The sequence below is a fragment of the Pan paniscus genome, chromosome 3 (assembly GCF_029289425.2).
Source record: "Pan paniscus chromosome 3, NHGRI_mPanPan1-v2.0_pri, whole genome shotgun sequence".
Taxonomy (NCBI): domain Eukaryota; kingdom Metazoa; phylum Chordata; class Mammalia; order Primates; family Hominidae; genus Pan; species Pan paniscus.
Genome location: NC_073252.2, coordinates 179,182,001 through 179,207,239, shown reverse-complemented (window position 1 = coordinate 179,207,239; position 25,239 = coordinate 179,182,001). Strand labels below are relative to the sequence as shown.

Below are 25,239 nucleotides of genomic sequence, written 5' to 3'. Positions count from 1 at the left end.
ATACCTAGTACTTTTAGAAGTAAAGAACCAGCCACATGTCTTTTAGTAACCTATCATAAGTTCTCTTTTTGTACCATCTTAAATTAAAATATTATTTAGCACCTACTCTGATCCCGGTTCTCTTTCAGGTGAGGGGGATACAAGATTTATTCAATAAGGTTACTTGTTCCGTGTCTGGAGGTTGAGCAGAGAATAATTTGGGGGTTGGCATACAGTCATGTATTGCTTAATGATGGGAAGGTGTTCTGAGAAACCTGTTCTTAGGTGATTTTGTTGATGTGCCAACTTCATACAGTGTACTTAAACAAACCTTTAATCTGACCATATCATATATCTAACCATACAAAAGTAGGTAGAACTGACTACACATCTAGGCTGTAAAGCACAGCCTATTGCTCCTAGGCTGCAAACCTGTACAGTAGGTTACTCTACTGAACTGTAGGCAATTGTAACACAATGGTAAGGATTTCTGTATTCAACATAGAAAAGGCACACCAGAAAAAAAAGTATAAAAATGGTAAAAAAAAAAAAAAGGTATAAAAATGGTATAAAAAACATAGAAAAGGCACACCAGAAAAAAATGGTATAAAAGTGATATACAAATGGTAAAAAAAAAAAAAAAAAAAAAATTGTACGTCTGCGTAAGGCACTTACCAGGAATGGAGCTTACAGTACTGGACGTTGCTGTGGGTGTCAGTGAGTGGTGAGTGAACATGAAGGCTTAGGACATGCCTACACACTACTGTAGACTTTATTAACATTGTACACTTAGGCTACCCTAGATTTATTTAAAGCTTAAAGTAATTGCACTATGATATTACGATGGCTACACTACCACTAGGCAATAGGAATTTTTCAGTTCCATTATAACATTAGAAAACAGCAGTCCACTGTTGACTGAAACATCGTTATGCGGTACATGACTGTATATTAAACCAGTTTAAGATAATGTGCTAGTCAGATGTAGAATAAGGGGCACCTTGACGGGTATTTCATGATGTAGAATGTTATAGGGCAGGAGACAGTGTGGTTTGCTTCAGGAAGCCTTGTAAAGTTATTTGAGCTTAAAATATTAGTATATGAGTTCCATGACATTAATAATGATAATTATGCCATTAGATCCTACTCATTAATACTGAATATGCAACAGGTAATGTCAGCCTGGTTTTACAGACATTACTTCCATTAATCTTTACAATCAGACATTAGAACTTCTTATTTTTATTCCTATTTTACAGAAGAGAGGTCAAAAGGTGTAGAGTGTTAATGAACATGCCCGTGATTGTTAGCTAGAATACACCATAGTGACAGAAACACATTTTAAACCCAGGACCTTCTGATCACTGTGCCAAAGAGTCTCCTGTGAGTTTCTTCTAAGACTTGGAGCATTCCTGTGCTGGCCAAGGGGAGTTCCTGAAGACCTGACTGTCATAAAAAATTCAGGCATCCCTACAGGACTAACAGAGGTTATTGGTTGGACTGAAGACTTTGCTGTTTCCTCTCAAACCATGCAGGATAGAACAGCGCTATTTATGAACATCCCTGCTTTGCATGCTGGTCCACATTCGGTCCACTACATCATCTCTTCATCCTCTTTGGGTGGGCAGGGGGAACTACGCTTTGAGTCTTGTGCACTAGTTATGTCTCCCCTGACCTTTTTTTTTTTGCTGTCAACTTTTACATGACTCTTTATTAAGAGTTTGGCAACTGGATGTCTCCAACCCAATCACTTCTGTCATCAGATGGCATCATCTGGCCTCACTATGTCTTCATATCCACATTCTTAGTGACCTTTTCCTCCACTCCATCTCAACTATCCTCTTTCAGTGTCACAAAACAGGATGTCCATACCTAAAACTCCACGTTGAAATATAGAATTCAGACAATCTGCTGTCCCTCCCCAAGCTTCCCTCCACCTAGCTTGTTTGCTCACCTATTCTCACTAAGCCTATTATTTGACTCCATCAGGACCTTTACACCAGACACTTCCTGTCTTTCCTTTGTTTTCTATCTTGGTTAATATCCATGGCCTCATTTGTCAATCACTCCCTTGTCATCGTCTTGCAGTCTCATATACCTTTGTTCCTTGCACAGCTATTTGGAGAATTCCATTGTGAATTAATACAAAGATCTGAGTTTTCCTGCTCTAGAGCTTCTGGAGAAAATCTTTCAGCACTCTAAATACTTATAGTCATCAACCTTAATAACCTCTCAGTAATGCTGGGCAATCACACTGTATATTTCTCTAGTTTCTCTTTTTTGTTGAATGCCATGATTATTTCAAACATTCTTTACTTAGCTCAAGCCTATGACTTCATATTTTCCCATTATTCTCAAGACTATCTTCCTTCATACAAATACTTCGAAATCCTGCCACCAAACCAATGAAGTCTTTTGGCATTAGTATCTATGCTTTCCTCTTTTCTTTTCTGTGAAATGAAAGTGTTAGCCCTTTTCCTTTTTTGAACTATGCTCTGCACAAAATTGCTGGATCTCATCTCAGCATTTCCTCAGGAATTTTAAACTATCATTTTGTATTAGTCTGTTCTCATGTTGCTAATAAAGACATACCTGAGACTGGGTAATTTATAGAAGAAAGATGTTTAATTGATGCGCAGTTCAGCCTGGCTGGGGAGGCCTCAGGAAACTTACAATCATGGTGGAAGGGGAAGCAAACATGTCCTTCTTCATATGGTGGCACCAAGAAGCACCAAGCAAAAGGGAGAAGAGCCCCTTATACAACCATCAGATCTCCTGAGAACTCACTCACTATCACGAGAACAGCAGCATGGGGGTAACTTCCCCCAGGATTCCATTACCTCCCACCAGCTCCCTTTCACAATACGTGGGGATTATGGGAACTACAATTCAAGATGAAATTTGGGTGGGGACACAGCCAAACCATATCACATTTTTAAAAATTGCCTTTTACTTCACAATTTCCCATACACATTCCTATTTATCTCTTCAATTTCACAGCCAACTTTGGAAACAGTTGTATGTGTTTATCAATTCTATTCTTTATCATCCTTAGAACAACCACCTTCAATATGGATTTTGCCCACTCCTCTATCAAAACTCTGTTGCAATGGCTACCAATGATGTTACTGATGTTTAATTCAAGGGATACTTCATAATCTTCATCTCACCGCGCTTTTAGCACCATATTGAAATGCCCTCTTCTTCCCTTGGCTTCCATGTTGCCAACTCTCCAGGTTTTCCTCCCACTTCTCTGGCTGTTTCTTCTCATTCTCCTCTCCAAGGTGCTCCTTCAAGTCCCTCAGGTTGCTTTCTGTTCAAGATCTTAAAAAATCTCCCTATGTTCTCTCTTTGAGCAATCTCATTCACTATTCTGGCTTCAATTACCATCTAAAAGTCAATGTCTATAAATTTAGATCTTTGGCCCAGATTTATGAGTTCCAAAACTACAAACAGAACTTTTTTCAGGATATATGCATCTTAGGTATTTTGCATCCACTTCAAACTGAACATAAAAATGAGGAATATTACCATGTTTTCTCCATCCAAAAATATGAGAGTCATTGTTGGCCCTTCTCTTCCTCATCTTTAACCCACCCAGTCCATTCTCTTTCTGATCCAGCTGGAACTCATGCACTTGTCTCCAGTTCCTCCTCAGACCCCTACACCTTCACTCTTTTCTTCTTCCTCAACTGGTGTAAAATCTTCCAGATTGGTCTCTCCTATCCTTTCCTTTCTACATCTGTTGTATTCTCCACGCATCAACCAGTGTGATGATTTTTAATAGAAATCTGACCTCATCACTCTCCTACCTAAATTCCTCTAATGGTTTCTCACTGCACTTGGAGGAAAGATCAAATTTCTTTAATGGTGTCTGCAAGGCCCTGTGTGACCTGTCCTTCATGCACTGCACCAGTGTGTTCTCTTCCTGTTTTTTTCTCTGTTTGCAGTCTGTGCTCTAGACATCTGGGTTCCTCTCAGTTCCATGAGAATGCCAGGCAGTTCCTCAGCTCAGGAACTTTGTCCATGTTCTTTCCACTGCCTAAAATACCCACTCCTCCTTACGTTGCTAATTCAAGCTTTAAGTCTACTCAAATATCACATCCTCTATGTAACCCCCACCCTTACCCTCTATAATGATGGTTGCTTTGCCTGTTACATGTAAACTCAGGTAAAATGTTGGACTTTAGTTTTTTCATCACTCAGAACAAATGGTGATGATAGCACAGTGTAGATGTAAGAAGCTCCATGACCCCCAACACCTGGAAACACGATCCCTGGCATATAAATATGTGTAACCTGAAAGAATGCTGCTTACATTAAACTTCATTAACTGAGGACTAAAATTACTTTTCTTAAGTGTTTCTTTTGTTGCCATCATTCAGATCAATTATAGCTTACAAGTGAAAATTATTACAGTGGCATATTCAAAGTGAGATTTTCATTCTCCTCAGTGACACCACATGTTATGAAAACATTAGTTCTAGAATCGCGCATGTAGGTTTAAAGAATGAAGATTCAAGAGGTGCAGTCTGATGTGTTCTATGCCTTCTACTGAGGAAGGCTGTCAAAACATGAAATGAAATTTAAATGATGACATAAGAGTATGAGAAACTGGTGTCATCTGAACAAGTCAGGTCGCATTCTGAATTGGATGCGCAAACACTCAGATAAGTAAAATGATACCGAATGGCCACACACTTCTCCTTGTTTCATAGCAAATTACCTTGATCCAGAAGACAAAAAAATTGTTAGGCGGAAAAGGAGCAGATGCCCTTTTTCATTTAAAAATCCTTCTGTCCCTAGGAAGAAAACGATTGTGTTCCTTCACAAGTTGTTTTATTTCTGCAAAACTACACCGAAAGTGTTTGCAATGAATATTACTCAGGTATGTAATATTGACCTTATTACTTACCCCAGTAATAAGGAGCAAATACTCAGATGTTACTCCAAAAACGTTATCATAAAGAATAGAACCCATTGTATCATTAATTATAGTTATTTATTAAAATGACACATTTGATTATAAATGTTGCTATGGCGACATCATCAGACAAAACGCAGGTATATGCCTGAACTTAATTTGGATATTCATAACTTTCAAGGGCTTAAGTTTTTTCTGTGCTAAGGGATGCTATTCTTTAACCTGTTAATGTAATATTTTCTAAGGAAATAAAGATAACATTTAAATGCATCATTTCTCCTACATATTAAATAGTAGTTTAACGATAATTTACTTAAAAATATGCGGAATGACATAAGCATTTAACTAAGAATGTACCATATCATTTTGCTCTGAAAGGAATTTGTTTCTTAATTCTATTTAATTTCTGCAGAACTTAATGAATGCTGTCAATGAAAGAATATGAAGACTGATTTGGGGGTCCAAATACCAAACAAAATTAACTCCTTTCTTAATCATATGTTGTTATTTATTTATCTATTCATTTATTTTTTGAGATGGAGTCTCACTCTGTCATGCCCAGGCTGGAGTGCAGTGGCACGATCTCGGCTTATTGCAACCTCGGCCTTCTGGGTTCAAGCAATGTTCCTGCCTCAGCCTCCTGAATAGCTGGGATTACAGGCACCCACCACCAAGCCCGGGTAAATTTTTTTGTATTTTTAGTAGAGATAGGGTTTCACTACGTTGGCCAGGCTGGTCTCGAACTCCTGACCTCAGGTGACCTGCCTGCCTCGGTCTCCGAAAGTGTTGGGATTACAGGCGTGAGCCACCACACCCGGCCCTGATTATATGTTTCTTTCTAACTTTCAACTACAACTTTTGTTAAAATATAGTTTCCTATAATACTCTTATTACTCACTTTTCTCCCCCTTCCTTTTTGAAATAATTAGACTACCCAAGTAGTAACTCCAAATGAAATCTATTCCAAGTTGACAGACAGGAGCCGCATCTCAGGATCACAGTATGTAGTTAGGTCGGCTCAACCCACCAGCAATATTGAAAAATGATATATATCATAGATCTACATGACAGGAGAAAAACTGCACCGTCTTGATTTGCCAAATCATTCATGCTCTTAATTTCATAAGGGTATTTTTAGTTTTTAGTAATTTGGAAAAGGTGATAGGTGACAAAGTCAAAAAATAAAGTGTAAAAATATGGTGTAAAATTCTAGCTATATGTAATACCTATAAAATGTATTAAAAAGTTCATTTCCATTCCAATAACACCTGTGACATTTAGACGTTCTATAGAATTTCTGCTTTCAATCTCTGCCAGTATCATATGCTGGTATTTAGTCAGAGACCTTAAAATAGTTGAACACTCAGAGGGTATGTGGTGGAGCAAATAGTAAAATTTTCTGCTCTTCTACTTTTTATAATTCTTGTTTATAAAGTGTCTAATAAAATTATAATTATGTTTAGAAAAACTTAAAATTCCAAGTAAAAAAACTTTAAATGCCCACAGTAAAAAAACGTGAAGCTGCAGTCTTTATAAAACTTTGTAATATATTCATAATCACCACGACCAACAATAGTATAACAATAAAAATTAGATCTACATATCCTATCTTCTGAAATAAACTGCTTTTATGCAGATGAATAGAATTTGCTCATCAACACAGCCAATATCCTTGATTTCCATTTAACAATCTCACTAATATACAACAGATTTTCCTTCACATAGTTCACTACACACTTGTTATAGATTTTTTTCCTGGTGACATTTATCTTTCCTGTTTTATGAACCAAAGCTATTTTACATTTTCTACCTCTTCTGTATAAAATTCCCATTAATAATTACTGGATTTCAAAGACTCCTGTCAGTTGGACACTTGATAACAGCTATTTTTAACTGATGTTAAAAGAAATATGATGGTAAGGTTGAAGACATACAAAATCACCTTCTCTCTCTCTTTCACTGCCACTCTCTGCTTGCGAGTTTCCATTTGTAGCATTGCACACTTACACGCACAAAGACAGAGATAGCAAGATGTAATTGATTTACAGAAGTACTATGGCTATAGGCAGGGTGCAGAAAAGGTATAAAGAGAGAAAATAGTTGTTTGACAGTCTTTTAGAAGTGTGTCTGAAAGAATGACAGGAATGGCTAGAATATCAGAAAATAAGCTCTTCCAGAAGACAGAGCTATCAAAGCTGCTGGCCTCACATGGGTACTCACCGCTCCCCAGTCTTCCTAGGAAGCCGCTCCGGAACTCCAGGGTAGGTTGGCTGTCAGCAAACACAGCGGGTTGTGCCTAGGCCTTCTGGCTGGCTCTGCCAAGGCAAAGGATAGTGGCCACCCAGCCTTAGGGTGCTCTTCCGAGGAAGCAGCTCTTCACCTGGAGAGAGAAGGGCATTTTTGACACAGGGGCCAACAAATACCTAACAATTACACTAGGTAATTCACATGAATTGCATTTTATCGGTAATCCTTCTATTTACACATTTATAATTATTTGAGTTTTAAAGTATTTTTATGGAAAAGAGAAAAAAAAACTAGATTTGATATAACCATGCATGCGTAGGTATACAATATCCACTCAAGATATAGAAAAAACACTGAAAACTTATGGTTGGCTATAGTTAGGTAGCAGATTCATCAAGACCCTGGTTCTCATCTTGCTGGCATTGGATTTAATTTTGCTAGGATATTCAAGTTATAGCATTCAAGTCATGTGATAATGTATTTGGGCATATCTAGCTTGTTCACTTTGTAATAACACACATTATGGATTCTGGTAGAAACAAAAAATGTTAAATATGTAAGGATTTTTTCTTCTAAAAGGACAGATTATATTATTACTTCCAGAGAGTGTGGGAGAGGGCACAACTGCTGGGAGAAGTCCCTTCCTCACTCCTGGTGTTCCTCTCCACTGTAAGGCTACTCCATTAGTAAAACAGTCCAGGCAACTTCTGCTCCCTCATTTCTTCTGCCATAGGGAAGGAGAAATTATTTGTTTGATTGTGAATTTACGAAAAATTCCTGGGCAATTTTAGGCCAGATTCTTCTTTTCTCTTTCTCTTGGGAGCTGGCCTCTCTTGAGAAAACATTTGCTCTTTGTTGTTTTCCTATATGCCATAAGCTTATTGAGGATCAGGTGCCATCCAGGATGTGGGGAGGGGAGGGAGTAGTGGCCATGTTGGTTGTGTAAATTGAATTCGGGGAATGCTGATGATGGCTCACTCTGGCACTACAGTCAGGATTCCTGATCCCTGTCTACCTCTCCAACCTCATCTTGTGCACACTACCCTCATGTACACCACCACACATGGAAGAGTGGCCGTTTCCAATTACTGGAGCATGCTGCACTCTGCTGCATTGGACTCTTTCTGCTGACATCCTCTGCCTGGAATGCTCTTCTCATTAATTTTATTATAAAATTACATGATTTACAATAAATTATAAAATTATATGATTTACAATAAATTATAAAGTTATATTTTAAATAATTTTATATAGTTATAATACATAAATTATATATAATTATATATAAAAAGAGGAAGTTGAACATTATTTGGGCGCATAGTGAGAATTATATTCCAAGACCTTCAAGACTGCCTTAGAGGTGAAATTTCCCTGCCTCTTAGTATGAACCCCCTCCCTCACTGCCATACATCAAATTCCAACAAAATCCAGAGATTGAGAAGTACATGAGACATCTCCTTTCACCTTTTTACTTTCAGCTGCCTCCTTTTTATCTTTCAGCCCTGATTTGAATGCCACCAGCTCAACTAGTCTTCTTAAACACCCTATCTAAATACTAACTCTCCTTCCAGTACTGAATATTGCAATAGTCTGTTCGGTTCCTAATATTTAACACATTCTGCCATTATATTGTGGTTATTTTGTTGGTTTGGCTTCTTCTCCTGGACTCTACACTCCATGAGGGCAGGAATCATGGTTGTTTCATTCACTTACTACATGGTAACTATTCACCCAACATTTCTAGCATAAATAATTGAAAAGGCACTCGGAGATGTGGAATTTTAAAATATATTTAATGTCTCAGATATATTAAGAGGGACGTAATTGTTAAAGATCATCATGAAATGTTTTTGACATGAGAGTATAAGAAATGTTGTGTTGAAATGATACTATCTTCACAGATTAAGCAAGAGAATACCCAGAAAACATATGAAATGTTTTGCTGTATCACACAATGTTAGTAGGTAATAAGCAAGCTGGAGATGGAGTATATCATTCACCACCAGTATGTACCTGGAAAACTTTGCATGAAGCAAAACATATTCACAGAAACTATAGTACTCTTTGAGTCTTGTCAATAGATTCCAGCACAAGAGAGAGTCTCCAAAGATACTCCAAATGGCCAAGAGGAAAACTGAACAGACAATTGCAGCATTTTCTTTGGGAGACAGGTGTACAGTGGGTAGAGCCAACACAACCTGTTTTTTACACTACTCAAAAGAATTGAGAAGTAAAATTGTGCATGTGGTTTTCCCCGTGAGCCAGCAAAAGTCATGGTAGCCATCTCCGTGATGGTGGCCACAACCTTGAAGACCACGGCTGCAGTGCCCACAGTATTTGACGGCCTCAAAATAGGGACTAAAACCACAATTTGTAACATGTCATAAGATAATAGGTTTTGGCGAATGGCAGTTTACTTTGCAGATGAGTTTTTAGTAATTACATTTACCAAGGAGTGTTTTCTCTGCTTATAATCAATCTGTATCCCCTTGTAAATCCTCTAACTCATAGGAAGAATACAACAGCAAAGAGGGTTTCTGAAAACAAACACAATGTGAAACTCATTATCGAGTAAACTATGACTACATAGGAAAGGAATACAGCCACATTTGTCCACATTCTGGGCTTTCCAGGGCCACCGGCGTGGGTTGAGCTTTGGACCTTCTTGGATACCAGACTGGCCCTGATCAGAATGAAACATCTGGTTCATCTAGGGAGGAAGCTGTGCAGGAGACGCTGAACAAACTAAAATCAGACTGCACACTGCCCCCAAAGACTAGAATTTAACAAAGGGACCCGCAATGCAGTCTGGTTAAACAAGGAGCCCCAGAGATGTACCATGCACTTCTCAATCTCTGAATTTTGTTGGGATTTGATGTAGGGCAGTGAGGGAGGGGGTTTATACCAAGAGGCAGGGAAATTTCACCTCCAAGACAGTCTTGAAGGTCTTGGAGTATAATTCTCACCATGTGCCCAAATAATGTTCAACTAAACTGTAGACAGACACTTACATTATGAAGGATATTCGTTAAATTACTATAAATTCAGTGCTTTTTGAGAGTAAGTTATTAAACAATTATCAACAGGTGGTGATTATATGTTATATAATAAAAATATACAAAACATAAAATGTAAATATATAAAATAGAAAATAGAAATATATTTTAGTAAATATGTAAATATATTGGTAATATAAATATATCAATAGATGCACTTATAATATTAACATATATATTTATGGATATATATTTTTCATCCTGAAAAAATATAAATATTCCTTAAAACAGTGAGAAATATATCACTGTGCCACTGCACACTTCAATTCCTCATTGTAGTCTTTTTTCTCAAAACATTGGGAAGGTTTTTTTTATACAACAGCTTCGCTACATCAATACAATTATCACCTCCAAATAGATGCAAAGCTCTGTGGTATTCAAAAATACATGACATCTGAACTTGTTTTATATGATGTGTTTCCTTGCGTTATTTTTTCTTGGTTATATGCATGTGTGTACATACACAGAGCACGTTAATGTGCTTCATTTCCAACCAGTGTGTTCCTGGAAGGATTCCTGCCCATAGAGTGACTGTGGAAATGAGATATTTGGGCTTTCATGTCATTCTCTCAGAGTGTGGGTGCATTGCCAGGATGTAATGGAGATTATAGCTCAATAAATGACTCAATAGCCAACCTTCTAGAAATGGTCGTATTTAGCTTTCAGGGTAATGTTAACTTCACTGTGGTATTAGTAATCTCATCAACTTTTTGGTTAGGGATGGATAAATAACTAGCTTTTAGTATGTAAATTACCAACAAAAACGTTTTGCAGAAAATGGGTCAGGTTAGAGATGTAAATGAGGCCTAAAATGTCTCATTAGGTTTTGAATTGCTTTTTTTTTTTTTTTTTTCCCCAAGCATTATAAATCTTGTAAGCTTTTGGGGTAATTTTCTTGCTTGAATAAGCTAGTAAGGTCTTTTCCAGTAATAAATGAACTAAAATACTTCTCAAAACTAATTCTGCTTGAAAAGATAGAACAAATTGAATATCAAAGTATAATTTATTTTAGAGTTACTCGATATTTCTGTCTCCTAATATTTTTAGGTAATAAGTTGTAGAGATCCCATGTATAGATTTCATCACGGACGTTGTGTTTGGGTACAGAGAGATATCTTTATCAATGGCTCTCCTTTAAAATCAATTGTATATCTGAAGGATACTTATCAGATCTTGCAACAAATCATTAACTACAGAATATGAGTCTATCCTTTGTGAAGGAACGGATCTTCTTTGATTTAGCAAAATGTCTCTCTGGTTCTCTTCTGACAAGTCCCATTTGTAACACTCATTACTAATCCTTATTTTCAGAACAAATAAGATGCAAAAACATGGTCTTGCTCACAGCCCTGCTCTTGGGCCAGCTCGCATAGTTAAAGGATAACTGCAGATCCACACCCAAGGTGACACTGCCTTAGATCTTAGGAGATGCTAATAAAACAGCGTCACATCAGAGTGTGACTGTCACTAGGCAGTCTCACACATCTCACTTTTACCACACTGGTTTCTGTTCTACAAACCACTAATTTGCAGCAGCCTAAATTAGCCCCGTGTGACAATGTAGGAAGTGTTTGTTGGTTACTCTCATCTCTCACAGCATCGCCAATGTTTAGGACAGTTTAGCATTTCAGACTCATGACAGGGGGCTGCATTTTTGTCACTCTAAAAGCTGCAAAAGTGAAATAGTAAATATGCAATTACATCAACTACCTATATTTAACTAGCTTACAAAAATCTAAAAGGGAAATCAATCAACTCGTTGTCATCATTTGGTTTGTTTCTGTAGAGAGCCTAATTTAGTACAAACAAATACAGTTCATGATGATAAAACCTCATTAGGATGGCTTTCATTTCAATTGCCAGCAACAACCAGTACCACAATTTGCCACCCCCAGAGAAAGTCAGCTCTTTCCCAAATATCCACTGCAGTATTTGCCTGCTCCTTTAGACATTTATCTTGTTTATATTTATTTATTTATTTATTTATTTATTTATTTATTTATTTATTTGGAGATGGATTCTCACTCTTGCTGCCCAGGCTGGAGTGCAATGGTGTGATCTCAGCTCACTGCAACCTCTACTTCCCGGGTTCAAGGGAGTCTCATGTCTCAACCTCCCGAGTAGCTGGGATTAGGGGCACCTACCACAATGCCCGGCTAATTTTTGTATTTTTAGTAGAGACAGGGTTTCACCAAGTTGGCCAGGCTCGTCTCGAACTGCTGACCTCAGGTGATCCACCTGCCTCTGCCTCCCAAAGGGCTGGGATTACAGGCGTGAGCCACCGCGCCCAGCCAGACGTTTATCTTAATACTTTGCTACAGCAAGCTTTCTTATAGATGTTTACAAAACAAAGCCTTTTCTATTTTCTCTAAGCAGTCCACATTACATGAATGTATATATCACATGTTCTTACAGATAGAGTTTGTTTTATTAATTTTATACCTTAAGAAAAAGAGATGAGATTAAATTCTTCACAGATGGATTTCATTTCAATTGCCCTGAGCTGCCTACTGAAGTTTTACAGGTAAATTAAAGACATTCTGACACGTTTTAGCAAAGGGTAAGTGAAGGAGGTGACGCAAATACAGGCAATAGGCAGACCTCGTCTCAGTGGGTTGAAAGAACAGAGCTACTCAGGTGTTATGCTGCTGTTTTATTTCATGTATTTTGATGGAAGATAGTTACTTCAGATAGACAGGGCAGATAATCTGTGAGAGAAATATGAGTCCTGACATGTATTCATATAGGCTACATTTTGCCATGTCACCTTTTTCTCCTCACTACTAAAGTTCTAGTATTGGCTTCCCTAAATCTTACACAGCTTTTCTTGTCTAGCTTCAGTCCACTGGGTATTCCTTACACTTTCACGTTGGTTATGTCTTCTTGTGGAAGTCTAGTTGGGCTCTTTATTCAAACACTGACCTCCTCCATAAGGCACTGGGAGGCAGGAGGCACATACTACCATCCCTATCCTTTTGGTTGCAATTACTGATTTAGCTCTCTTATAAATGCAGAAAAGACTGTACTATATTTTCCACTTATTTAGAAATAATAATAATAGCTAAAATCCCCTGGACACCCATAAGGGGCCGGATGTTCATTTTATCCTTCAAATATTCCAGAGGCAAGTATAATTATCGGTCCCACTCTCTAAATGAGGATTCTAAGGTTTAGAGAAACCAGGTACCTTGACCAAAAATGTATAGCATGTGGTGGTACCAGAACTTGGAAGCAGACAGAATGACTCTAAAATCAGCACTCTACATATCATCAACACAGAGTCTCTGTTAATCACATGCTTCTTATGCTCATCCTACCTTCTAACACATGTTGTCACCTGCGTTTGAGCATATAAAATCTGGAAGTGTTAGAATTCTGGTGCTCTCCTGAATCCAGACCAATGAGTCCTTACTCCCAGCTCCAAGTTGTTGTGGAGGGGCATTTGTTCTTCCTGATATAAAGACTAATACTAGCTGGAACCCAGTTTAGGTGGCAGTTCATTATGCTCCTGTCATTTATGTGACTAGGTAATGTCTCTGGGAGTATGATTATATTTTTGGGTAAAGTCTCTCGGCATAATGAGTTCAAGAATTCCATTACCAATAATAACACCTCTCATTTGTTGAAGTCCTTATAACATCCAACGTTTTCACAAATATGAACTCATTTTATTCTCAATGTAGCTCTCTAAGGTAGGCAGAACAAATATTATTATCCTATTGTGCCAAATGAGTACAGAGAAAGGATGGAAGAGAAACTGACATTTACTTAGCATTAACTACTTGGGAACATGATTCTAAGTACTTTACTGAATCCTTCCTTTCTGTTCTTATACCTTCCTTATGGTGTATACGTATTTAACCACATTTTACAGAAGACGTAACTGGAGTTCAGAGAGTCTAGTTAGCAGCTTGCGAAAGAGGTGAGATTAGAGATTAGAAGTCACTGAGATCATCATTTTTCCCTTATAACTCAAATTCAGATGGCAACACTTGTTCAGTGATTACACATAGCCTTGTGTTATCAGCTATTTCATGCACAGGTTGGCATCTTGTTTCTCTGGGTAGGTCTTCATTTGGTTAAAAGAAAGAATCATGTTTTATTTTCTTTGAACCACTTAGAACACACACTTTTAAGCTATGCATGAAAGGCCAAGTTAATACAAATACCTAGAATTTGAATGTGGTCTGGAAGTAAGAGGAGGCTTTCCTTGCTTGCGCTTTTATTTGTTAACCCAGCAACTATATGTCTCAAGCAATTGCAGACATGTACTGTGATCTTAGAAATTCCTATTTATTCGTGGGACATTCCTCCTTAGGTGAGATTTCAAGGGCCTGAATTTCAGCTCATTATATTGTCCTATATCCCCTGAGACTCAGAGAGTTTAAAGTGATGTGTCTAAAGTTGTGATTAGTAAGTAGCAAAACCAAGGTTAAACCACATCTTTGGAAATCTCTTTTCACTGTACCTCTGTATGAACTAATGTTTGTAACAAACTGCTATTTTTGTTATATATATGAAAGTATAGGCTAGGTGCAGTGGCTCACGCCTGTAATCCCAGCACTTTGGTAGGCTGAGGCAGGCAGATTGCCTGAGCTCAGGAGTTCGAGACCAGCCTGGCCAACATGGTGAAACTTCATCTCTACCCAAAATACAAAAATAAGCCAGGCGTGGTGACAGCACCTGTAATCCCAGCTACTTGGGAGCCTGAAGCAGGAGAATCTCTTGAACCTGGGAGGCAGATGTTGGAGTGAGCCGAGATTGCGCCATTGCACTCCTGCCTGGGCGACAGAACGAGACTCAGTCTCAAAAGAAAATATGGATCCCTAGAAATTTGAAGGATACGTTTTACTTAGTAAATAATCAATGTAATATCATGATGACAAGTGAAATTGTTAAAAAAAAAAAGTCTTCTTTAAATAACAAGTTATCACAATATTGATTGGCTAGAACAAGAAGAAACATTTACTGGTTATTGTAACTAAAAATCAGTGAGCTGCATATAGGAAATGTGACATTTTTCTCATTGGTCTTAGTCTGTGTACACGCATGTGTTTATAAATAACATTTTATTTTGAAAGTACTCATTCAAATCAGCTTTCTATTTATGAATCTCATTTTATTTCCTTCTGCCTCCCTCATGCTGTTTAGAGAGAAACATAATTCTCAGAAAAAATATGAAGCTCGGTTGCATCACAGTACATAGCATACATTGGTCAAACAACATACGTTTGTTGAATGAATAAAGAATGATGATAGGCCAGGTAGTTAGTTTCATTGCAGTGGCTGAGCTGACCATTGCATACGATATAGTAACATGGAGAAAGGGATTAGGAGGAATACACATTCTTAGCCATATTCCATGAGTGTAGGACAATTCTCCAGGTAGCTTTGGACTGACTCACTTCTCTTTCCTTTCTCATTTGTAGTTCTCAAGAATAACTGCAGGCTGGTCACAGTGGCTCAAACCTATAATTCCAGCACTTTGGGAGGTCGAGGCAGGAGGATCCCTTGAGGCCAGGAGTTTGAGACCAGCCTGGGAAACATAGTGGGACCTCAGTTTCTACAAAATAAAAAAAAAAAAAAAAAAAAAGAGCCAGACAAGGTGGTATGCACCTATAGTTCCAGCTTCTCAGAAAGCTGAGGTGGGAGGATCATTTGAGCCCAGAAATTTGAGACTGCAGTGAGCCTTGATCATGCCACTGCACTGCAGCCTGAGTGACAGAGTGAGATCCTGTCTCTAAAGAAAAAAAAAAAATAGAATAACTGTAGAATGTGCGAGGAATGCAGTACCTTGAGATACGGAAGAACTCCAGAAATAGCCAAGCCTTATTTGTTTTCCTCAGAGGAAATGCAACATCTTGAGATAGGGAGGAACTGCCAGGGGAGCTGAGATTTGTTCCTGTCTCCCCAAGGAGCAGAATGTCCTCAAGGCTTTCCCCGTGAGTCATGTGGCCAGCCCCTGAGATATATAAAACGGCCCCTCCATCTGTCCCAGGCAGCTTTCATGAGCCTTGGGAAACCAGCTCACAATGGATCCTGGGCGTCTTGGCCCCTTCCTGCCCAGCAGTAACAAATAAATCTGCTTTATATAAAACCTGCTGCATATGAGTGTATTCTGCTTCACCAGACTCAGCCAATTGGCAAAACTGCAGCCCAGGTGCAGTGGGGACAAGTGTTCAATTCCTATGCCCGGTGGTTGGCACAGTGATAACCTTTGCTATCACCCACATGGTGGAAGTCCTCCCTTGGGATTGGTTATTAGTGAACGTGCTTCCCAGTGAGATCACAGATTGTATCTGAATCTCACTTCTATATGCCTGGCATCAGGTAGAGTACTAGGACCATGTTAGACATTCAGTGCAGATTTCTTGCACTGATGAATGCTTCCTGCTCACAAGCAGCCTGTAATCCAGGGGAGCAGGCATATGGAGAATGTTTTTCACCATCTTCCCCGTTTCTGGGTTCAGTTCTTAAAAAGGATGACCAGCCTCCTGCAGATATCAGGGAAGAAGCATTGCCTTTTCTCTCACTCACTCATCACTTAGGCAAACCCATATTCTAGCCTCATGTGTTCTGTTGGATTCTCTCTGCGCACAGGTTGCAGGATATCTTCTGACTCCTACTGGTCAGGGCAGGGTTTTCCAGCCCTATGGGCAGGCCAGAAATCTCTACATCTGGCGAAAGGTTTGCTGTGTAGTTGCACCTGTTCCCATGCATTTATCTGAAGCTCTAGATTGGGCAAGGATATAGCAAGAGGCTCAAGTCCCAGCCATGTTCTTGTATCCAGCTTGCCACTTATATATTATTTACATCCGTATCGGATTCCTTTGCCTATTCCTCATTATTTTTCAGAATGCAGAATGTAGCAATCACAGCCCAGTGATTACGCACGACCCAGACCTCAACAGGAGATGGGACATGTGTCTAGAGTTGTTTCATTTTTTCAAAACAAGCTAATTTGATTTTGTTGCTCAGTGAGAAGACTTGTTACAATGGTGTATTGAAAGATTATTTTCAAATCATGTTTTCGACTTTTGTCAAAAATACCCAATGTTTTAGCTATAATACAGTTCAAAGGGTCAAAAATATTCCACCTTCAAGGATTTAAAGTTCAATTCGTTCTCCAACCTTCCTCACGCCCAACTTGAACTATTATGTGTTAGATTCCAGGAACTGGTGATCAGGATGGGGATGCCATCATTTCTGAGAGTCAATTCAGTTACAGCAGAAGACAAAATAGGAAAATCTGGCTCTGCCTCTTTGAGGTTCATGACATTGGCCAAGCCATTTAATTTCATGAAATACTAGTTTCCTCATTTGTAAAACTGGGATGTTAGACAGTTGCCTCCAAGATAACTTCCAGTTCTAATATTCCACTGTGGGAGGTTCCAACTGTGGCATAAGATCCCAGAAATCTATAATTGCTTCAAAGATTGTGTCAGGAGACAAATTAGATCATACAAGATTCAGAATACAGACTTACCTCACCACACAAAATGCCATCAGTTAATTTTTTATTGTTGCCATAATGGCTTTGGCAAAGTCATCCCACTTTTGGATGGTGTCCTTTTTCATTATAACTACTTTACCATCAAAAATAAAAACTAAAAATACAAATAAAAACACCTAAGAAAACAAAAACAAAACTCCACACTAAATAAATACACTCTAAAAAGTGATATTTTGACATGAGGGTTTCAGGCAAAGATAGAATACATTTGAATCATACACCATGTTTGGATGAACGCAAGATGTTTTCGCTCTGGATAGATCATTTTTGTAAGAGAGGCGAAGAGTAACATTTTTACAAATTTTCAGTCTGATATACATGTGCTACTTCCAAGTATTTCAAAGGGCTCTTGTACTTTGCTAAAGTGGTGTTTTTCTGGACTAAAATTTTATTTTTAAAGTTCAGTTTAGGAGTAAAAAAATCCATGAGCTCCAACAAAATACTGGCAAACCGAATCCAGCAGCAGATCAAAAAGCTTATCCACCATGATCGAGTGGGCTTCATCCCTGGGATACAAGGCTGGTTCAACATATGCAAATCAATAAACATAATCCGGCATATAAACAGAACCAATGACAAAAACCACATGATTATCTCAATAGATGCAGAAAAGGCCTTTGACAAAATTCAACAACCTTCATGCTAAAAACTCTCAATAAATTAGGTATTGCTGGGACGTATCTCAAAATAGTAAGAGCTATCTATGACAAACCCACAGCCAATATCATACTGAATGGGCAAAAACTGGAAGCATTCCCTTTGAAAAATGGCACAAGACAGGGATGCCCTCTCTCACCACTCCTATTCAACATAGTGTTGGAATTTCTGGCCAGGGCAATCAGGCAGGAGAAGGAAATAAAGGGTATCCAATTAGGAAAAGAGGAAGTCAAACTGTTCCTGTTTGCAGATGACATGATTGTATATCTAGAAAACCCCATTGTCTCAGCCTAAACCCTCCTTAAGCTGATTAGCAGCTTCAGCAAAGTCTCAGGATACAAAATCAATGTGCGAAAATCACAAGCATTCTTATACACCAATAACAGACAAACAGAGAGCTAAATCATGAGTGAACTCCCATTCACAATTGCTTCAAAGAGAATAAAATGCCCAGGAATCCAACTTACAAGGGACGTGAAGGACCTCTTCAAGGAGAACTACAAACCACTGCTCAATGAAATAAAAGAGGACACAAACAAATGGAAGAACATTCCATGCTCATGGGTAGGAAGAATCAATATTGTGAAAATGGCCATACTGCCCAAGGTAATTTATAGGTTCAATGCCATCCCCATCAAGCTACCAATGACTTTCTTCACAGAATTGGAAAAGACTACTTTAAAGTTCATACGGAACCAAAAAGAGGCCGCATCACCAAGTCAATCCTGAGGCAAAAGAACAAAGCTGGAGGCATCACACTACCTGACTTCAAACTATACTACAAGGCTACAGTAACCAAAACAGCATGGTACTGGTACCAAAACAGAGATATACACCAATGGAACAGAACAGAGCCCTCAGAAATAATGCCACATATCTACAACCATCTGATCTTTGACAAACCTGGCAAAAACAAGAAATGGGGAAACAATTCCCCGTTTAATAAATGGTGCTGGGAAAACTGGTTAGCTATATGTACAAAGCTGAAACTGGATCCCTTCCTTACACCTTATACAAAAATTAATTCAAGATGGATTAAAGACTTAAATGTTAGACCTAAAACCATAAAAACCCTAGAAGAAAACCTAGGCAATACCATTCAGGACATAGGCATGGGCAAGGACTTCATGTCTAAAACACCAAAAGCAATGGCACCAAAAGCCAAAATTGACAAATGGGATCTAATTAAACTAAAGAGCTTCTGCACAGCAAAAGAAACTACCATCAGAGTGAACAGGCAACCTACAGAATGGGAGAAAATTTTTGCAATCCACTCATCTGACAGAGGGCTAATATCCGGAATCTACAAAGAACTCAAACAAATTTACAAGAAAAAAATAAACAACCCCATCAAAAAGTGGGCAAAGGATATGAACAGACACTTCTCAAAAGAAGATATTTATGCAGCTAAAAGACATGAAAAAATGCTCATCATCACTGGCCATCAGAGAAATGCAAATCAAAACCACAATGAGATATCATCTCACACCCGTTAGAATGGCAATCATTAAAAAGTCAGGAAACAACAGGTGTTGGAGAGGATGTGGAGAAATAGCAACACTTTTACACTGTTGGTGGGACTGTAAACTAGTTCAACCATTGTGGAAGACAGTGTGGCAATTCCTCAGGGATCTAGAACTAGAAATACCATTTGACCCAGCAATCCCATTGCTGGGTATATACCCAAAGGATTACAAATCATGCTGCTATAAAGACACATGCACACGTATGTTTATTGCGGCACTATTCACAATAGCAAAGACTTGGAACCAACCCAAATGTCCAACAATGGTAGACTGGATTAAGAAAATGTGGCACATATACACCATAGAATACTATGCAGTCATAAAAAAATGATGAGTTCATGTCCTTTATAGGGACATGGATGAAGCTGGAAACCATCATTCTCAGCAAACTATTGCAAGGACAAAAAACCAAACACCGCATGTTCTCACTCATAGGTGGGAATTGAACAATGAGAACACTTGGACACAGGAAGGGGAACATCACACACTGGGGCCTGTTGTGGGGTTGGGGGAGGGGGGAGGGATAGCATTTGGAGATACACCTAATGTTAAATGACGAGTTAATGGGTGCAGCACACCAGGATGGCACACGTATACATATGTAACTAACCTGCACATTGTGCACCTGTAGTCTAAAACTTAAAGTATAATTTAAAAAAAATCCATGGGCTCTAAAATAGTTTCAAAATTGGCAAATAAAAATAATTATACTTTTGTTATATTACCTTTTGTATACAAATTATATATAAAATTTGAAAATTCATGTTCTAGTTCTTTACTTATAAAAGTTTGCTTGCTTTTATTTTCAATTAATATATTTTTTGAAACTGTGAACAATCTTTGAGTATCTTTGCTTGGCATAAAATGTATCATAAATTTTTCTAAGCAAATTGAAAGACATTACTATTTTTTACTTAACTCTGTTTTAGAAACTTAACTTAATGGCAGGTTTTCAGGAATGAGTTAAAATTGTAAATTCATAAAGCAAGGGATAGGTGTATTCATGTCCGTCTCCCGACCTGAATAAGATTGTATGTATCCCATTCTGAATATTCTGATTAAAAGAAAGATATATTCCTTTTCAGCAGACTGTGGCAACTTCAATGCTTATAAATGCACTCCTGGCATCTCCATTCCAGCGAGGGTTACTGTGTGTGTGTATATGTGTGTGTGCGTGTCCATGCATTGAAAGTATGTCAAAGCTAAACTGAGTTTATAGAGAGGTATGGAGAAAAGAGATGAGTGTCCCTTTAATAAGCAAAAAATTGAGAATTAGAGAGCATAGACCTAGCTGGAAAAGGCTGAGACAGATGAAACTTCAAGCTGCCTTCACACTCATCAGCAAAACTTCTCTCCAAAGTTTCTATTCAAACGACTAACTGCCTATACGTAGAGCTCTCTGACCTCTGGAAATGAAGGAGGAAGGAAGGAAAGGAGGAAAAGCACCTTCTTTCTGGAAACCTGTCATTCAGTCTCTGACAGGAATTTACAAAAACAGGTGCAAGCTCATGTCCTACTAAGGCAACTGAGTTTTGCCACAGTGATTTACATATGAGTAAATACTGCTTCTATCAGCATGGTTTGTATAGTGTTAGATCCCGAACGCTTCCCGCATCTGACGCTATCCATGCATTCTTCATTCATTTCATCAATAGCATCCGCCTAAACTTTCTTTGACATGGCTGCCCCATTCTCTTAATCTGGTTTCTCAGAGGTATCCAGTTTCATCACATCTCTTTTATGAAATATATATCTACTTCTGCTATACAAATACAATAGGTAACCAGCACTTTTTCTTGCATAACACAGAAATGTAATTTATCTATTTGAAATTTCTATATTTACTTCCTTCATTAAGAATAATTTTTATCAATGTTTTGCCATAATCAAAACCAATATGGCAAAGCTGCAAAATGTCAAATATCTTAAGAAATAATAATTTAATGGATGGTGCATGAAGGGAGAAACATCATCATATAGCAGGCTTATATCTTCTAAAAATGTAAAATAAAAACACAAAATGTTTTAGAGAAACAGTTATAGATGGTAACATTTACACGGATCAGATCTTTTAATATGAGTACACGACTTTAAAACAATCAGAACTCTCAGCTTCAATAGGCTTGTTAGGTTTTTTACATGCTGGTTATTTCCAGATCATCTTCCTGACCTTTAGTCCGCTTAATTCTCAGTGGCAGTGCAGTTCAGGTGCTCAGAATATTGCAGTTTCAGTTCATCTCCTCTACCCCAGACCCAAGTCCTACCTGCATATGAACTATCATGTCTTACAGGAGGTCAAGGCACTCACTCACTACAAGTGTTCCTTCTGGAAACTGTGATGCTGTCTAATGTACCTGCTCACAACGGCTACACAAAGCAAGATATCACATTGATCCAGCCGTCACTGGAAGCTGGGCCTTGTGGAGGCAGAGAGAGCTGTCTTGCAGGAAGGGAGACCTGGTCGCGACATGCATGCACACCCCTCTCTGGCAAGAGGCAGCCCTGCGCTTGTCACTAGCTTTGAAGGCAGCTCGCTTCACTGACACAATGCTCAGCAAGGAGAGGGAAAGACCGCAGGGAGTGTGCTGATGGCCACTCTCTAGGACAGAGGAAGAATAGAGAGTCAGGAAATTGAAAATAAATAATACAACTCCCTTTCTGATGTAAAGTGCCAAAGATTTCAGAAGGAAATGCAAATCCAGCACAAAAGACCTTTGTTTTCTTTGCTTGTATTTTGACATTTTCCTAGAATCACTTGATAGCACGCACATTAAGCTTCATTTCAGATTCCCATCCAAAGTCAAACTACCAGATGCAGCAGAGTGTGACAAACCTTTCCGAAAGAAAAGACCAGAATGAGTGTTTTTGTCTGATATTTTTCCTCCACGGTTTTCCGGAGAAGACCAATTAAAAAAATTAGAGGTCGCATTAGAAAACAAACTTCATGCTAATAAACGACTTTGTTCTATCAGTGCAAAAACATGGGATGGAGCATTTAATTTTTACCAACTCTCCAGCTATCCTTGCAATTCAAGTTATCTCGTGTGTGCTTTTACACCATCACCAGCACAGTTTCACAATCTATAATAACTCTAAGCATGAATACGAACACTGTTAGCAGGAGTCAACTGTCAGATACAGTCAGGAGGATTTTCACATGCAATGGAGTGAAGCTGTAACTGCGGAGCATGCTATGCATTTGCAATAATTGTGTAAATGCAACCTTATGGGATTCCACACAGCACATTCTAAAAGCACGAAAGTGTGTTTGAAGGATAATGCTAAATGGTGTGAGGTATATTTTCCAAAAAGTGCACATCAAGAATCTAAGAATAAAGAAATAAAACCCAGAAAACCATATGTTAAAGCCTGTTTCCTCTCTGAAGTTGCATTAGAGTTATTTAAAAAAGAAAGAAAGAAAGAAAGATAAAACAAACAAAAAAAAAACAGGAAGGAAATTAAATTTCTATTTTCACAGGCAATAATGTGTTGTACAATTTGCAATTAAAAATAAATTAGGCACAAAATCTGCAACAGATTGTTTTGAAACTTTCATTAAACCTCTTGAGTTATGCTGCTAGATGCAATGTGCTAACAGAAATGCTAGGGTTGAAATGAGTTTCTGGCATATGAAATAAAACTATGCCTTCAATCTGCAAAAATTTAATTTACAGCTTAGCTGATTGGATGTAGCATTTTAACACCATTTTGGAGGTTTAAGAACAGCAAGTGCCATAATCCTCTGAGTATTTTGATCACTAGCACACAAGCATGTAACATACTTTGTGTTCAAGGGGAACCTTTATCCAGGATGCAAAGCTGGTGCTGAATTATAATCACATTCAAAAAGATTGCAATCCTGTGGGTATTAAGCTTTGCACTCTCAAGCTTAGCCAAGAAGATTTAAGCAACCTACTCTGGGACCATACGGTTGATCTGATAAGAGTATTCTGAGACCTTGAAGTTTATTTTTATCAGAAGTTTTGCATTCAAGGTCTCAAACATTAGACCTTTTTAGTGCTAATCAAAAGTGTTTCCTTGCAAGCTCCTGCAATGACACTTATAAGCAGATGGAATTCATAAGAGAGAGACAAAGAGGAGAGGGACAGGCACAATGGTTTACCCCCTAAATAAAAGAAAATCTTGAAGGTCTACAAATAACTTCTGATGTCTTAGATGTTATTCCAGTTTTCTTTGCTGTACTAGTCTGAAAAAGATTTGTCAGGTATTTTCACTACTCAATTTAAATACTTAAGTTATTTAAAAGACAGATGCCATCTGTATCGTAAGGCAGTCAACTATTTTGTTGAACTTTTTTTGTCCAAATGATTCAGTGAGTTATTTACAGAGCAGGTACTGCTCACATTCAGTCTGTAAGATAAGATGCAAGGATAAAATAGAGTTCAGAATTTATTTTTACATATTGTTTCATAAAAATTATAATTGAACATAAGAGATTAAAAGGCGGTGGAAGAATCACATCAAATAATCATACCTAAATTTCTCTCCCTTGAAGAGATGAGCAAATAAAGGTCTAGGCAGCCCAGGGTCCCTGGGTCATCTGGAACAAAAGTCGTGGACCTAACATCTTGTGTTCTTTCTTTGCTCTTTTGTAATCGGTGACTATTATGGGAGTTATTTCTCTTACATTTATGTCATTTTGATTGAAAAAGATAAAGGACTAAGATGATTTCACAACAACAGTGTATCTATTCTTACTTATTTATCATTTGTGGGTGTTTTTTCCCTATTTTTAACCAAAAAAAAAAAAATGAGTGCAATTCAAACTGGCAATATTTTGATGAAGGTCCAAGAAATAATATTTTTTTCTCTTTCAATTGAAATGAAATAGAAGTTGCCCACACATATGTTTTTTAAAAACACATAGCAAGTAAGGCACAGATTATCTTATTCATGGTCATTGAGGCTTAGTGTGATCTGTTAAGGTCTATTTGTGTCTCTTTCATCAATGAAAGTGTGTGACATAGTCACAGTTTTGTATCTGGTAGGCTCAACTGCCTGGGCGATACGGGGGGCATAGTTCAGTTAGAATAAGGAAGAGGCAGGGGTTAGGCCTAGGCTGGATCACATAGGGAAAGTTGCCTGAGTGGCGTGTGGGTTGGATGTAGTAGAGAGATGACCCGAGACAACTTTAGCAATTCCCTGCCATGTTGACTGGTCAAGGCAAGTGGTAGGCCCAGTGAAGATCTATCTGGATACACAGACTCAAGTAGATACATAGAGATCTTAGCCAAGCAAGAACAGAAGTCAGAGATTAAGTTCGGGGTTTAAGATTCAAATAGGGCCTGGGAATAGATGTACGTATATCAATGCTTC

The 25,239-nt window shown here is 38.2% G+C and overlaps 1 protein-coding gene across 1 annotated transcript in view; it reads right to left on the bottom strand.

The window, feature by feature from the left end:
• Positions 1-25,239, bottom strand: part of TENM3 (teneurin transmembrane protein 3) — a 2,735,422-nt gene that overhangs the window by 1,342,290 nt on the left and 1,367,893 nt on the right. The window contains exon 6 of the mRNA XM_034959455.3: positions 7,124-7,283. The gene's annotated coding sequence lies outside the window, so the exon portion shown is untranslated. The remainder of the gene's footprint in view (positions 1-7,123; positions 7,284-25,239) is intronic.